This window comes from Lynx canadensis, chromosome A1 (genome assembly GCF_007474595.2).
Source record: "Lynx canadensis isolate LIC74 chromosome A1, mLynCan4.pri.v2, whole genome shotgun sequence".
NCBI lineage: Eukaryota > Metazoa > Chordata > Mammalia > Carnivora > Felidae > Lynx > Lynx canadensis.
This window is the reverse complement of record NC_044303.2, coordinates 21,382,377-21,394,968: the sequence shown is the minus strand read 5'-3', so window position 1 is coordinate 21,394,968 and position 12,592 is coordinate 21,382,377.

The following is a 12,592-nucleotide window of genomic DNA, read 5'->3' as shown; positions in this document are numbered from 1 at the left end:
GGCCCTGTTACCATTCCCATCATTTCCTGGAATTAAGGCACTGACTTAGACCATCAAGATCTCCAGATGGACCTTGGCCACAGCCTCCCACTGGCCTCCCTGCCCTCTACTCTTACCCTACTCCAAATCATCATTCACACTGCTGCTAGAATTACTCAATTTCCCTTGTGTAAAATCCTCCTTTGGCTCCTCAGCCACGGGATAAAGGATAATCTCCCTAGCTTCGAATATAAGACCCTTCACTGCTGGATTCAGCTGCCCTTCTGGCATTCCCCTGTTGCTGCTTGCGTTCCCAGACCAGGCTTCGTGCCTGTGCACATTGTCTCCTCTGCTTAGAATGTTTACCTCTCAAAGCCTAGTTCTATTCCTTCTCCCACTGCAAGAAAGAAAAAGGTAACTGCCTCCTACTGTGTCCCCATTACACTTTTCTTGCACCATCACACCATGATGACCTCTTTTCAAATCTCTAGTCCCAATGACTCTGTAAGCAACTCAGAGGCAGAGAGCATTACTTCTTATTAAGCTACATACCCAGGGCCAGCCTAGCACCTGACACATCCCTTGGAGAGACTCAGCAAAAGCTTGTGGGCAGACTAGCTGAAACAAACTTGTGGAGATGTTTCTTTCTGGCAATAACCAGAATATATTCACTTTTTTTTTTAAAGTTTATTTATTTTGAGAGAGAGAGAGCACACACACACAAGCAGGCTTTGTGCTGACAGTGCAGAGTCCGATCAGGGTGGGGGGTAGGCTCAAACTCACAAACTGTGAGATCATGATCTGAGCTGAAATCAAGAGTTGGACACTTAACCAACTGAGCCACCCAGGTGCCCCTCATGTTTGTTTTTCTTAATCAGATTGAGCCAAGTACCTATTATAGTTGATAGATTGAAGGTTTAAGAGACCCGTCAGATATTCATTTGTTTGCTCACTGGGCAGGAATGGGTATGATGTCCAGTCAGGAGGCAGCTGAAGTGGTCTGGGGGGAAAGATGATGGTGGTTTATTTTCAGAACTTTGAAATAGCTGATGTGTAAAGATGCTGAAGCGTCCATACCTCTTCCTTGTAGATGAGACGAAGTAAATGACTCGCCCCCTCATTTCCACACTCAGTTCCTGCACTCTCTACACTGATGGTAAAATGATTATCTGGTTTCCATCCATTAAGTCTATGACTCAATGAGGAAAATGGACAATGGTATCAATCGAGGGAACACTTTCTTGGGATTGTCTGTTTTCCTATGCAAAGGCTGGTTGAAAACCTTCCTTTCATGCATTCTCTGGGGCTGGGTCTTTAAGCAGAGGCTTAAAAAATTATTTAGGAGCTCTCTGTTGGCATCCACCCCACCCCTCCACACCACAAATGTCAGCTTTTAAAGGACAAGAATCACACGTCTCTTTTTATATCTCCTTGCAATGCTTAGCTCACTCATAAACACTGGGCACTCAGTAAATGTCAACTAATGATTACATTCTTACAGATAGATGGACATGGAAGAAGCCAGAAATACTGCTGTTACTATCCTTTATTTAGTTTATTGGATTTAATTGTCAAATGAGAGAAGTGTTCTATTAGAGAAAAACAAGAGATTCTATCAGATGTGAATTAACAGAAATCTCTAGAACTATCCTAAAGCAAAATGAAACCTTACTTAGGAGTATATATAAAGTTTAAAACCTCACCTATTTAAATATAATGATAATGTTCTGGTAACACAGTAGTGATGAGCCACTTTCTGAACTATGAACAACAATCAACTTCTGGCTATGTGTACAAATGAACTGCTATCTTGTTCTGCTGCTTTGCCAACACCACTTTCCCTCCTGCCTTCCTAAAAGCATCCCTTGTGCTTTATGTATATTTGGATGAAAATTAGGTGGCAGTCATGATCCTTTCAACGGTGGAGAAAGATGAACACAAGTATTATTTTATTTTAAAAAGCCAGTTGCGCCATCTCTGTCGATGGGACTTCAGGGGAAGAGACGAAACATCTGTTGAAATTCTACCATGTGGGCCAGGTAGAAGATGGGGAGGTAGAGTTGTTTAGGTCACAGCCCTTGTCTGGTTTGGTGAGGGAAGGAAGTGGAAGAGGAAACCTCCAAGGGGAGGTGCAGAGCCAAGAAATAAGTGGGGGCAGCATTCCAACAATGGAAGAGCCTGCAGGGTAGGGGTCAGGTCAGTAATGCTGTGAAATCGGGGTGGAACAGGAAGGAGACGCAGGGAAAATGAGATCTGCTCTAGACGATTGGTAGAGGTAAAAGGAATCCTGAGGGGTCTTGCCTTGCTGGAGAATTTCTGGGCATAGAAGCAGCAGCATAAATATCAACATCAAATAGTAGAATAAGACTTCAAATGTCTGTCAAGGATTAGAGAAGGGGACATACAGTTAGGGGTAAAGCATGGGATGAAGAGAGGGCCAAAGGTGAGGTAAACATTATAGGACTGAGATGAGTTTTGGAAGATGGGTTTTGTTCATCTCTAAATAAGTTTGCGTTACTTAAAATGCACTTGAAGAAAACTATAAAACTGCCTCAGAAGACCCGAGATTGAAAGATTGAAAGGAAATCATATTAATGGACAAAAAGACTGAATATCATAAAATGTCAATTTTCCTATTAATTTAGAGTTTTAACACAATGAAAGCCACAACAAAATTTTTGTTTTATTTTTGGAACATGATAAATTATTCTGCAGGTTATCTAGAAAAATAAACAAGTGATAATACTTATGAGAAGCTAGGAAAGGTAGAGTACCCATTGGGTATAAGCCCTACAAGGACAAGAGAACATTCAAAAAAGCACTCTGTTAACACTGAACACTGAACTCTGTTAACACTGGTGCAAGGCTAGACAGCTTTGGGAAGGTTAGACCTATAACCAGTCCTAGAAATGCCATATAGGGGAGTAGTTAAGTATAGTGGGTTTGAACCCGCATTCTGCCACTTCTTGGCCATATGAATGTGGACAGTTTTTTTTTTTTTTTTTTTGTGAGTTAAGACATAATTTTATTTATTTATTTATTTATTTTTAATGTTTTACTTTTATTTATTTATTTTTTTTATGAAATTTATTGACAAATTGGTTTCCATACAACACCCAGTGCTCATCCCAAAAGGTGCCCTCCTCAATACCCATCACCCACCCTCCCCTCCCTCCCACCCCCCATCAACCCTCAGTTTGTTCTCAGTTTTTAACAGTCTCTTATGCTTTGGCTCTCTCCCACTCTAACCTCTTTTTTTTTTTTTTTTCCTTCCCCTCCCCCATGGGTTCCTGTTAAGTTTCTCAGGATCCACATAAGAGTGAAACCATATGGTATCTGTCTTTCTCTGTATGGCTTATTTCACTTAGCATTACACTCTCCAGTTCCATCCACGTTGCTACAAAGGGCCATATTTCATTTTTTCTCATTGCCACATAGTATTCCATTGTGTATATAAACCACAATTTCTTTATCCATTCATCAGTTGATGGACATTTAGGCTCTTTCCATAATTTGGCTATTGTTGAGAGTGCTGCTATGAACATTGGGGTCCAAGTGCCCCTATGCATCAGTACTCCTGTATCCCTTGGATAAATTCCTAGCAGTGCTATTGCTGGGTCATAGGGTAGGTCTATTTTTAATTTTCTGAGGAACCTCCACACTGCTTTCCAGAGCGGCTGCACCAATTTGCATTCCCACCAACAGTGCAAGAGGGTTCCCGTTTCTCCACATCCTCTCCAGCATCTATAGTCTCCTGATTTGTTCATTTTGGCCACTCTGACTGGCGTGAGGTGATACCTGAGTGTGGTTTTGATTTGTATTTCCCTGATAAGGAGCGACGCTGAACATCTTTTCATGTGCCTGTTGGCCATCTGGATGTCTTCTTTAGAGAAGTGTCTATTCATGTTTTCTGGAATGTGGACAGTTTTAAAATGACGGTGACTGTAGCTACTTCATAAGGTTGTTCTGAATGTTAAACAAGGGAATGTATGTAAAGTTGTCAGAACAGTGCCTCGCCCACCATGCTCAATCAATTTCACCTTCTTCTGTGGTCCCTCTGAAATGCAGAAATAAGTTATAATATCTTTACCTACAATATCTTTACCTACAATCAACTTTCAACTATCTTCCCAAACATCTGAATTCACTAGATGAGTATTTGCCAAAGTATTGCACAACACCCTGTTCCTAAGAAAGGAGTTCTTTGATTAAATGTTTAGGTAATGTTATAAATCCTATCTCCTTCTCTTGGTCACAAGCTGGTTTTCTCAAGTTCCATAGGAAATAGATATATTTCCTAAAGTAGTTAGACCTTGAACCATTTTTGCACAATGTCTATTAACATCCTCTAGAACTGGCGTTCTCTGAAACACACTTTGAGAAACACTGTGTTGATTAGTAGATCAGTAGAAAAGCTTAACCACACATTATCTCCAAATACCAAGTGGCCAATTTTTATTGGCCAATAAAACAGAATAAAATATATCTTTAGTAACATATTAGATCCATATTTTACTCCAAGGCATATCTATCACACATGAATCAGTAGTCATCTTTAAATAATCAATATATAATGAAGATTGAAGCAGTTACTCAGATAATTAAAGCAAAGGTAGAGTTTTTACAATAATTACTCAAGAAATTGTGCTTGTATAGAGCTGCCTTCTGTGGGCTTTAAATCTTCATTTTTCCCATTTTTTATGGCAAAAAGACTTCTGAATCACTGTTTCTTAAAAACTTTATTTTGTGCAAGGAACAAGAGAGTTCTTCAAATTAAATATGTTGGTTAATGACACCACAGAAATACAAAGGATTGTAACAGAGTATTACGAAAAATTATATGCCAACAATTGAACAACCTAGACGAAATTGATAAATTCCTAGAAACATAACCTACCAAAACTGAAGCAGGAAGAAATACAAAATCTGAACAGACTGATTACCAGCAATGAAATTAAATCAGTAATCAAAAAACTTCCAACAAACAAAAGCCCAGTATCAGGTGGCTTCACAGGTGAATTCTAGTAAACATCTAAAGAAGAGTTAACACCTATTCTTCTCAAACTTTACCAAAAAATAGAAAAGGAAGGAAAACTTCCAAATTCATTCTAAGAAGCCAGCATTACACTGATTCCAAAAGCAATAAAGACATCACAAAAAAAGAGAAATACAGGCCAGTATCTTTGATGAACAGAGATGCAAAAAATCCTCAACAAAATACTAGCAAACAGAATCCAACAATACACTAAAAAAAAAACATTTACCACAGTCAAGTGGGATTTATTCCTGGGTTGCAAGGGTGGTTCACTATTTGCAAATCAATCAATGTGGTACCTCACATCAGAAAGGATAAGAACCATATGGTCATTTTATAGACACAGAAAAAGCGTATGACAAAGTACAACATCCATTCATGATAAAAACCCTGAATAAAGTAGGGTTAGGGAGAACACACCTCAACATAACAAAGGTCACATATGAAAAACCCACAGCTAATATCATAGTCAATGAGGAAAAACTGAGAGCTTTCCCTCTAGGATCAGGAACAAGATAAGGATGTCCACTCTGACCACTTTTATTCACCATAGTACTGGAGGTCCTAGCCTCAGAAATAAGCAACAAAAAGAAATAAAAGGCATACAAACTGGTAAGGAAGAAGTAAAATTTTCACTCTTTGCAGATGACATGAAACTATATATAGAAAATCCTAAAGACTCCACCAAAAAACTACTAGAGCTGATAAATGAATTCAGTAAGGTCAAAGGATACAAAATCAATGTCCAGAAATCCATTGCATTTCTATACACCAATAATGAAGTAGCAGAAAGAGAAATTAAGAAAACAATCCCATTTATAATTGCAGTAAAAAATAATAAAATACCTGAGGTAAACATAACCAAAGAGGTGAAAGACCTATACTCTGAAAACTATAATACATTGATGGCCGGGGCGCCTGGCTGGCTCAATTGGAAGAGCATGAAACTCTTGATTTTAGGGTCATGAGTTGCAGCCCCACGCTGGTGTAGAGATTACTAAGAATAAATAAATAAACTTTAAAAAAAAACACTGATGAAAGAAATGGAAAGTGACACAAACAAATGGAAAGATATTTCATGTTCCTGGATTGAAAGAATATTGCTAAAATGTCCATACTACTCAAAGCAATCTGCACACTTAATGCAATCCCTATCAAAATACCAACAGCATTTTTTTTATAGAACTAGAACAAACAATTCTAAAACTTGTATGGAAACACAGAAGACCCCAAATAGCCAATAGCAATCTTGCTAAAGAAAAAAACCCAAAAAACCAAAGGTATCACAATTCCAGACTTCAAGTTATATTGCAAGGCTATAGTAATCAAAATAGTATGGTACTGGCACAAAAATAGACACAGAACAATACAACAAAATAGAAAGGCCAGAAATGAACCCACAATTATACAGTCAATTAATCTTTGACAAAGCGGAGAATACCTATTGAGAAAAGACAGACTCTTCAACAAAGAGTGTTGGGAAAATTGGACAGCTACAAACAAAAGAATGAAATTGGACTGCTTTCTTACAACATACACAAAAATAAACTCAAAATGTATTAAGGACCTTAATGTGAGCCCTGAACCATAAAAATCCTAGAAGAGAACACAGGTAGTAATTTCTCTGGCATCATCCATAACAATATCTTCCTAGATATGTCTCCTGAGGCAAGAAAAACAAAAGCAAAAATAAACATTGGGATTACAACGAAATAAAATGCTTCTATACAGTGAAGGAAACAATCAACAAAATTAAAAGACAACCTACTAAATGGGAGAAGATATTTATAAATAACACATCTGGTAAAGGGTTAGTATCCAAAATCTATAAAGAACTTCTATAGCTCAATATCCCCAAACCAAATACTCCAATTAAAAAATGAGCAGACGACATGAACAGACATTTCTCCAAGGAAAACATACCAGATGGCCAACAGACACATGAAAAGTTGTGCAACGTCAGTCATTATCAGGAAAAAGCAAATCAAAACCACACTGAGAAAACATCTCACACCTGTCAGAATAGCAAACATAAAAAATTCAAGACACAAGTGTTGGTGAGTATGTGGAACAAAAGGAACCCTTGTGCACTGTTGGTGGGAATGCAGACTTCTGCAGTGGAAGACAGTATGGAGGTTCCTCAAAAAATTAAAAATAGAACTACCCTATGATGCAATAATTGCACTACTAAGTATTTACCCAAAGAATACAAAAACAATATATTCAAAGGGATATACCCCCTGTGATTATTGCAGCATTATGTATAATAGTTAAATTATGGAAACAGCCTAAGTGTCCAGCAATAGATGAACGGATAAAGAAGATGTGGTATATATGTGTGTACACACACACACAAACACACCACACACACAGAGGAATATTATTCAGCCATGAAAAAGAATGAAATCTTGCCATTTGCAACAATGCGGATGAATCCAGAGACTATAATGCTAAGCGAAATAAGAAAGTCAGAGAAAGACAAATACCATGTGACTTGACTCATATGTGCAATTTAAGAAAAAACCAACTGTACAAAGAAAAAAAAGAGAGACAAATAAAAAAGTAAACTCTTAACTATAGAGAGCAAACAGAGGGTTACAAGAGGGGAGGTGAGTGCGGGGGATGGGCGAAATAGGTAAAGGGGGCCAAGAGCACACTTATCTTAATGGGCATATATATGTTGGTTAACAATCCAAATTTCCCAAATAAAGGTGCATAAAATAAATCCCAAGGATTCTAGTCTATTGTTACCATGAAATGAGTTTCACTGTATTGCTGGAAAAGACACACCTATGTCAATTTCCTTCTGTTATTATTCCTGGTCGAGTAAAACCGCTGCAGAGCCATGAGCATAGTCATGCATGTCTTTGAAGGTGAAGACGGTCTTATTCGTCTTCACATCTCCTGGCCCTGCGCTTGGCACACCGTAGATGCTGAAAAATACTTGTCAAATGAATAAGGTCAGTCCTACAAAAATAATCAAAAAGAAAACTTACTGTATAATGAGATTTCAAGAGCTTACTCAGTTTCCACCATCATTTCTGAGAAGAGCTGTGGAATACTTAAGTTATACTATCTTGTTTTTCAAGATCCCTATCCAATAGGTAGGAACAGTTTTACGACAGCATGACAATTGCTTATACCAAGATATATACTTCCAAGATGTTGGAAAACTGTTTTTGTGATGAGTTTAAACCTTTTCCCTATAATTTAATTTATATTATTATATTTGCTTTAAAGTGTTCTTCAAGAGTGAAAATAAAAAAGGAGCTTTGGGGTTGAATCTTCATAAAATCTGAATCTGTAAAATCCAGCAAAAAATGAGGCTTTTCTAAAGATACTTCTAATGGGAGGAACAGGGTCTAGGAAAAAATTCCGAAATGACAACTAAAGAACATATATCATAGCAAACTTCATTAAAGTACTATGGATTTTCCAAGCTTCAGTGTACATAGTCCCATCTAATTACAAGGATATAACACAGGAGAAAAATAAAATGTCTTATCAGGCTTTGAGGCCACACCTCCATGTCTGCACATAACCCAGGGATGACAGTGGGTGAATCATTAACTGCTGTTTATTTGTGCTGATAGAGAGCTGTCACATAGATATCAAAAAGGTAGATATTTATTTCTTCATTGCTGGCAGCTTTACAAGTACCAAGCATTAAATAAGGGTGATCAAATACGAATACTACCTAATGGTCTATCTGTCTTTGTCTCAGACAGTTGTATGAAGATATGTTTTATAAGGCTGCTAACCTGTCTTTCATGCTGTCAGTGTTAAAAATGATATTTTACTAAATTTCTAGCTTCTATCAAAAACTCTTTAGAAACCTCTAGAGATTGCTAATGGATTTATCTTATCACATGGCAGGGTACAGTGAACTTTGTACAATGCCTGACAGAGTGCTTATGTTTATTAATGAAAGTTGGATTACCTGGATTTTGCTAACTGTGTCACCTAGGCCAAGACACCTAATCTCTCTTGGGCCACTTTGCCCATGTGTGAAGTGAGAATTAACACAAATAGCTTCCAGTATTTCTTGTTGCTTAACAACTCCATTTCAAGGGGCGCCTGGGTGGCTCAATCGGTTAAGCCTCTGGCTCTTGATTTCTGCTCAGGTCATGATCTCATGATTCATGAGTTAAAACCCCTGCATCCAGCTCTGTGCTGCTTGGGATTCTCTCTCTCTCCCTCTCTCTGCCTCTCCCCTGTTTGTGCTCTCTCTCTCTCTTTCAAAATAAATAAACTTAAAAACACCTAAAACTCAGTTTTGAAACTATCTCTCCCTATACCACCTCTGGGTAGAATAATCCCTGTTTCTTACACAGCATAAACCTTTTTGCCTCTAAGTATTTCTTTCTTAAGTTTTAAGGGTTGCTGCCTTAATTATTAGCACTCAGGAATTTGGTCAGTAAATCCAAGTTTAACCTACCCTAACCATCCATACTCACCCTGATTTTATGGATTTGGATAATATTCATTCTCAGCCTTGACTTCCAGACTGACAGGCCTACACGTCTAGTGGCTGGCCTTCTCTTGGCCACTTGTGCTATTTTTCTTTGGGTTTTCTTCAACTCACCCTTTCACCTGAAATGCGGTAAGTAAACCATACATAGGTTAAGGAGAGACAAATTTTGTGTTTTGTTTCTTATAATGGTTGGTAAAATCCTCTGCTTAATTTTCAACCCCCTTCCTAATGGTTGCATTTTAGAGATACTTTTGTGACCACACCCTGGAATGGTAGCTATAGAGATCTCTTTCTGAGCTTAAATAATAGATAGGAGACCATGGTACTCATAGTTTTGTCTATTTATCCCTAAACCTCACAGGTTTTTTTGTTCATCACTTGTAAGTCACTGTTGTCTACTCACAAAACTGTGTGAGAACTCTGGCTTACCCTGTCGAGCTGGCACTATGTTCCTAAATGAACTTTAACATCATCTCCCCTTTCCAGAATTAACACAAAGTTAATATGACAAGTCCCAGTATAGATCCCTGGAACTCTTACATCTCCCATTTCTTTGTTTTCAGTTTAACTTATTTGGAGACTTGGCAACAGTCTGAATGAATTCAAATCACAATTTTAGAAAACATCTACTTCAGCCTCTAACCAAGCAGGAACCGTATTTATGATTTACGTAAACCAGCCTGTGTACTCATTACATGCTCTTATTTCCTGTATTCCTGATGCTTTGGCATCTGGGGGCTTTACTGACAGGGGAGGCACAGCCCCACCCCCAGTTAGCTGATTCCTAGAGACAGCCAGGATCCTGGCTTTCATTTACAAACCAACCAATCCAGAGCCCCACCTCCCCTATCTGGCTCATACACTGCCCTGTCAATACTCCCCTGTCCTAATCACCACAGGGCAAGGTACCAGACAATTTGAGACAGCCTCTATACCCCAGAGCCTGCTGAACCTATTTAAAGTAGCAAATCCTAAGTGTGTTTACCCTGTCTTGAACACGGAAACCACAATAAAGGCTCACACCTTGCTTTCCCCTTGTTCCTTCTGCCTCCTGACCTAATCTGACGCTTACCTGTGTGTGCCTGTGTGGCATGGTGTGTCCTTTCCTCTTGGGAACTGTAACAAATTAGCTTTTTCAAGGGCAGTCATCCCCTGATCTGTTGGCCCACCATACCTCAGTAAAAAACCCTACATTTTAAAACAACTGTTAGAACAATTCCAGGGACCAGAAGTCCATTTCTTTGCAAGGCAGCAATTTCAGTGGTGAATAGAGTTCTTTCCCATCTTAAGCTGCAATCTGCTTCCTTGTACCTTCCGAATAATTCAGCCTCCAGGGCAACAGAGAATAAATTTACCCATTTTTTTCAGGTGATGAACGATGAGGTATCAGAAACACATCTATGATTGCCTTTCCTGAAACACATTTGTGAGAATCACACAGATGAATCTACAGAATTTTTTGGCTTTATTTCTAGCCTCCTTCTTATGATGATCAGCATCTGACAAGTCACTGTGGCTTCAACAGCCCAGTGAATTGAATATTTTCTTCTAACATTCCCATAATCATCCATTCATTCATGGATTAAGCAGAACCTCAGTAGCCTGGTAGCCTTCACTAGTTTATCACTGTCCTTTTAAAAACGTAGTATCTACTAGAACTGGTCTACTGCACATGCAGTTTCATTACCACTATTAACTTTCCTGGGTCTGGGCATCAGGCTTCTGCTGGTGCCTGTCACAGTATCAAGTAACAATTTACCAGATAAATTTATCAATAAAAGAGACAGTTTCCTGTAATCCTATTGCCAAGATATAATATTTTGGTGTATACTACTTCATACTTTTTCCTAGACCCCAGGTTTTTATTGGCTCGTATTATACACAGAAATATTTAACAACTTTTTTTTTTTCCATTTACCAATATATCTTTGGTATTCTAGAGTGCCAAACTTACGAACTGCAATTAGTAGAGCTCCCTGAGGGCAGGACTACCTTAAGTATTTACGAAACACACATAAATGATACAACTGTTGAATGACTATGTTGTAATGATTCCTATATAACCACAGATTACACATTTCAGCCAATACTGGGACAACTTTTCCTTTAAATTTCTAGAGAACTCTTGGATAGATAGCGTGTGATTTCATTTATTTTTGCTAATTATATTTAACATTATTTTGTGTTTATACCATTTCAATAATTTTGTCACAGTTATTTTAAAAGAGCAAGTTGAAAGGGGATCTCATATCTTATTCAGTAAATGGAAGAACAATAGTTAATTGATTCTACTATTATGTTTCTACTCATTCACATGAACAGCCCAATTAGCTCCCAACAGTATTTCCCTGCCAGGTTGCATAATTAGTACAAATTAATATAAGTGGTAGCTGATTATATTCCATTTATGAGTTCTATGTTTGGTTATATCTGTGTACAGGGAAATTCTAGAGTTTTGATTGGAGATTTCTCCTCACAATCGTATCTAGTGTTTTTACATTTTCTAAAAGAAGTTATTGATTTAATGTATTTTATCAAAACTTGTCCAAGATCTCACTTGCATTTCTAGCTATGCTTTTGCTGGTCCGTACCTAGACTTACGTTAGAAAATAAATAGTTAACAACATCTGAGCAACAATATCATGCATATGTCTGTTTTTGTTAATGATTTAGAAAAGCCCTAAGTCAAATTGTTTTCTACCATTCTCAAATTAATTTATAATAGTCTGTAATCCAAGTTAAAAATATGTTCAAATTATCTTAACTAATGAGCCAAAGGCAATTAAAAACCAAACTTTTTCTGGTTTATAGTATGTAAACTGATGAAAAGATTCTGTTTCAGCTAAGCGAAATTAGTCAAAGACAAGTATCATATGACTTCACTCATATGAGGACTTAAGATACAAAACAGATGAACACAAGGGAAAGGAAACAAAAAATAATATAAAAACAGGGAGGGGGACAAAACATAAGAGACTTTTTTTTTTTATATATATATGAAATTTATTGACAAATTGGTTTCCATACAACACCCAGTGCTCATCCCAAAAGGTGCCCTCCTCAATACCCATCACCCATCCTCCCCTCCCTCCCACCCCCCATCA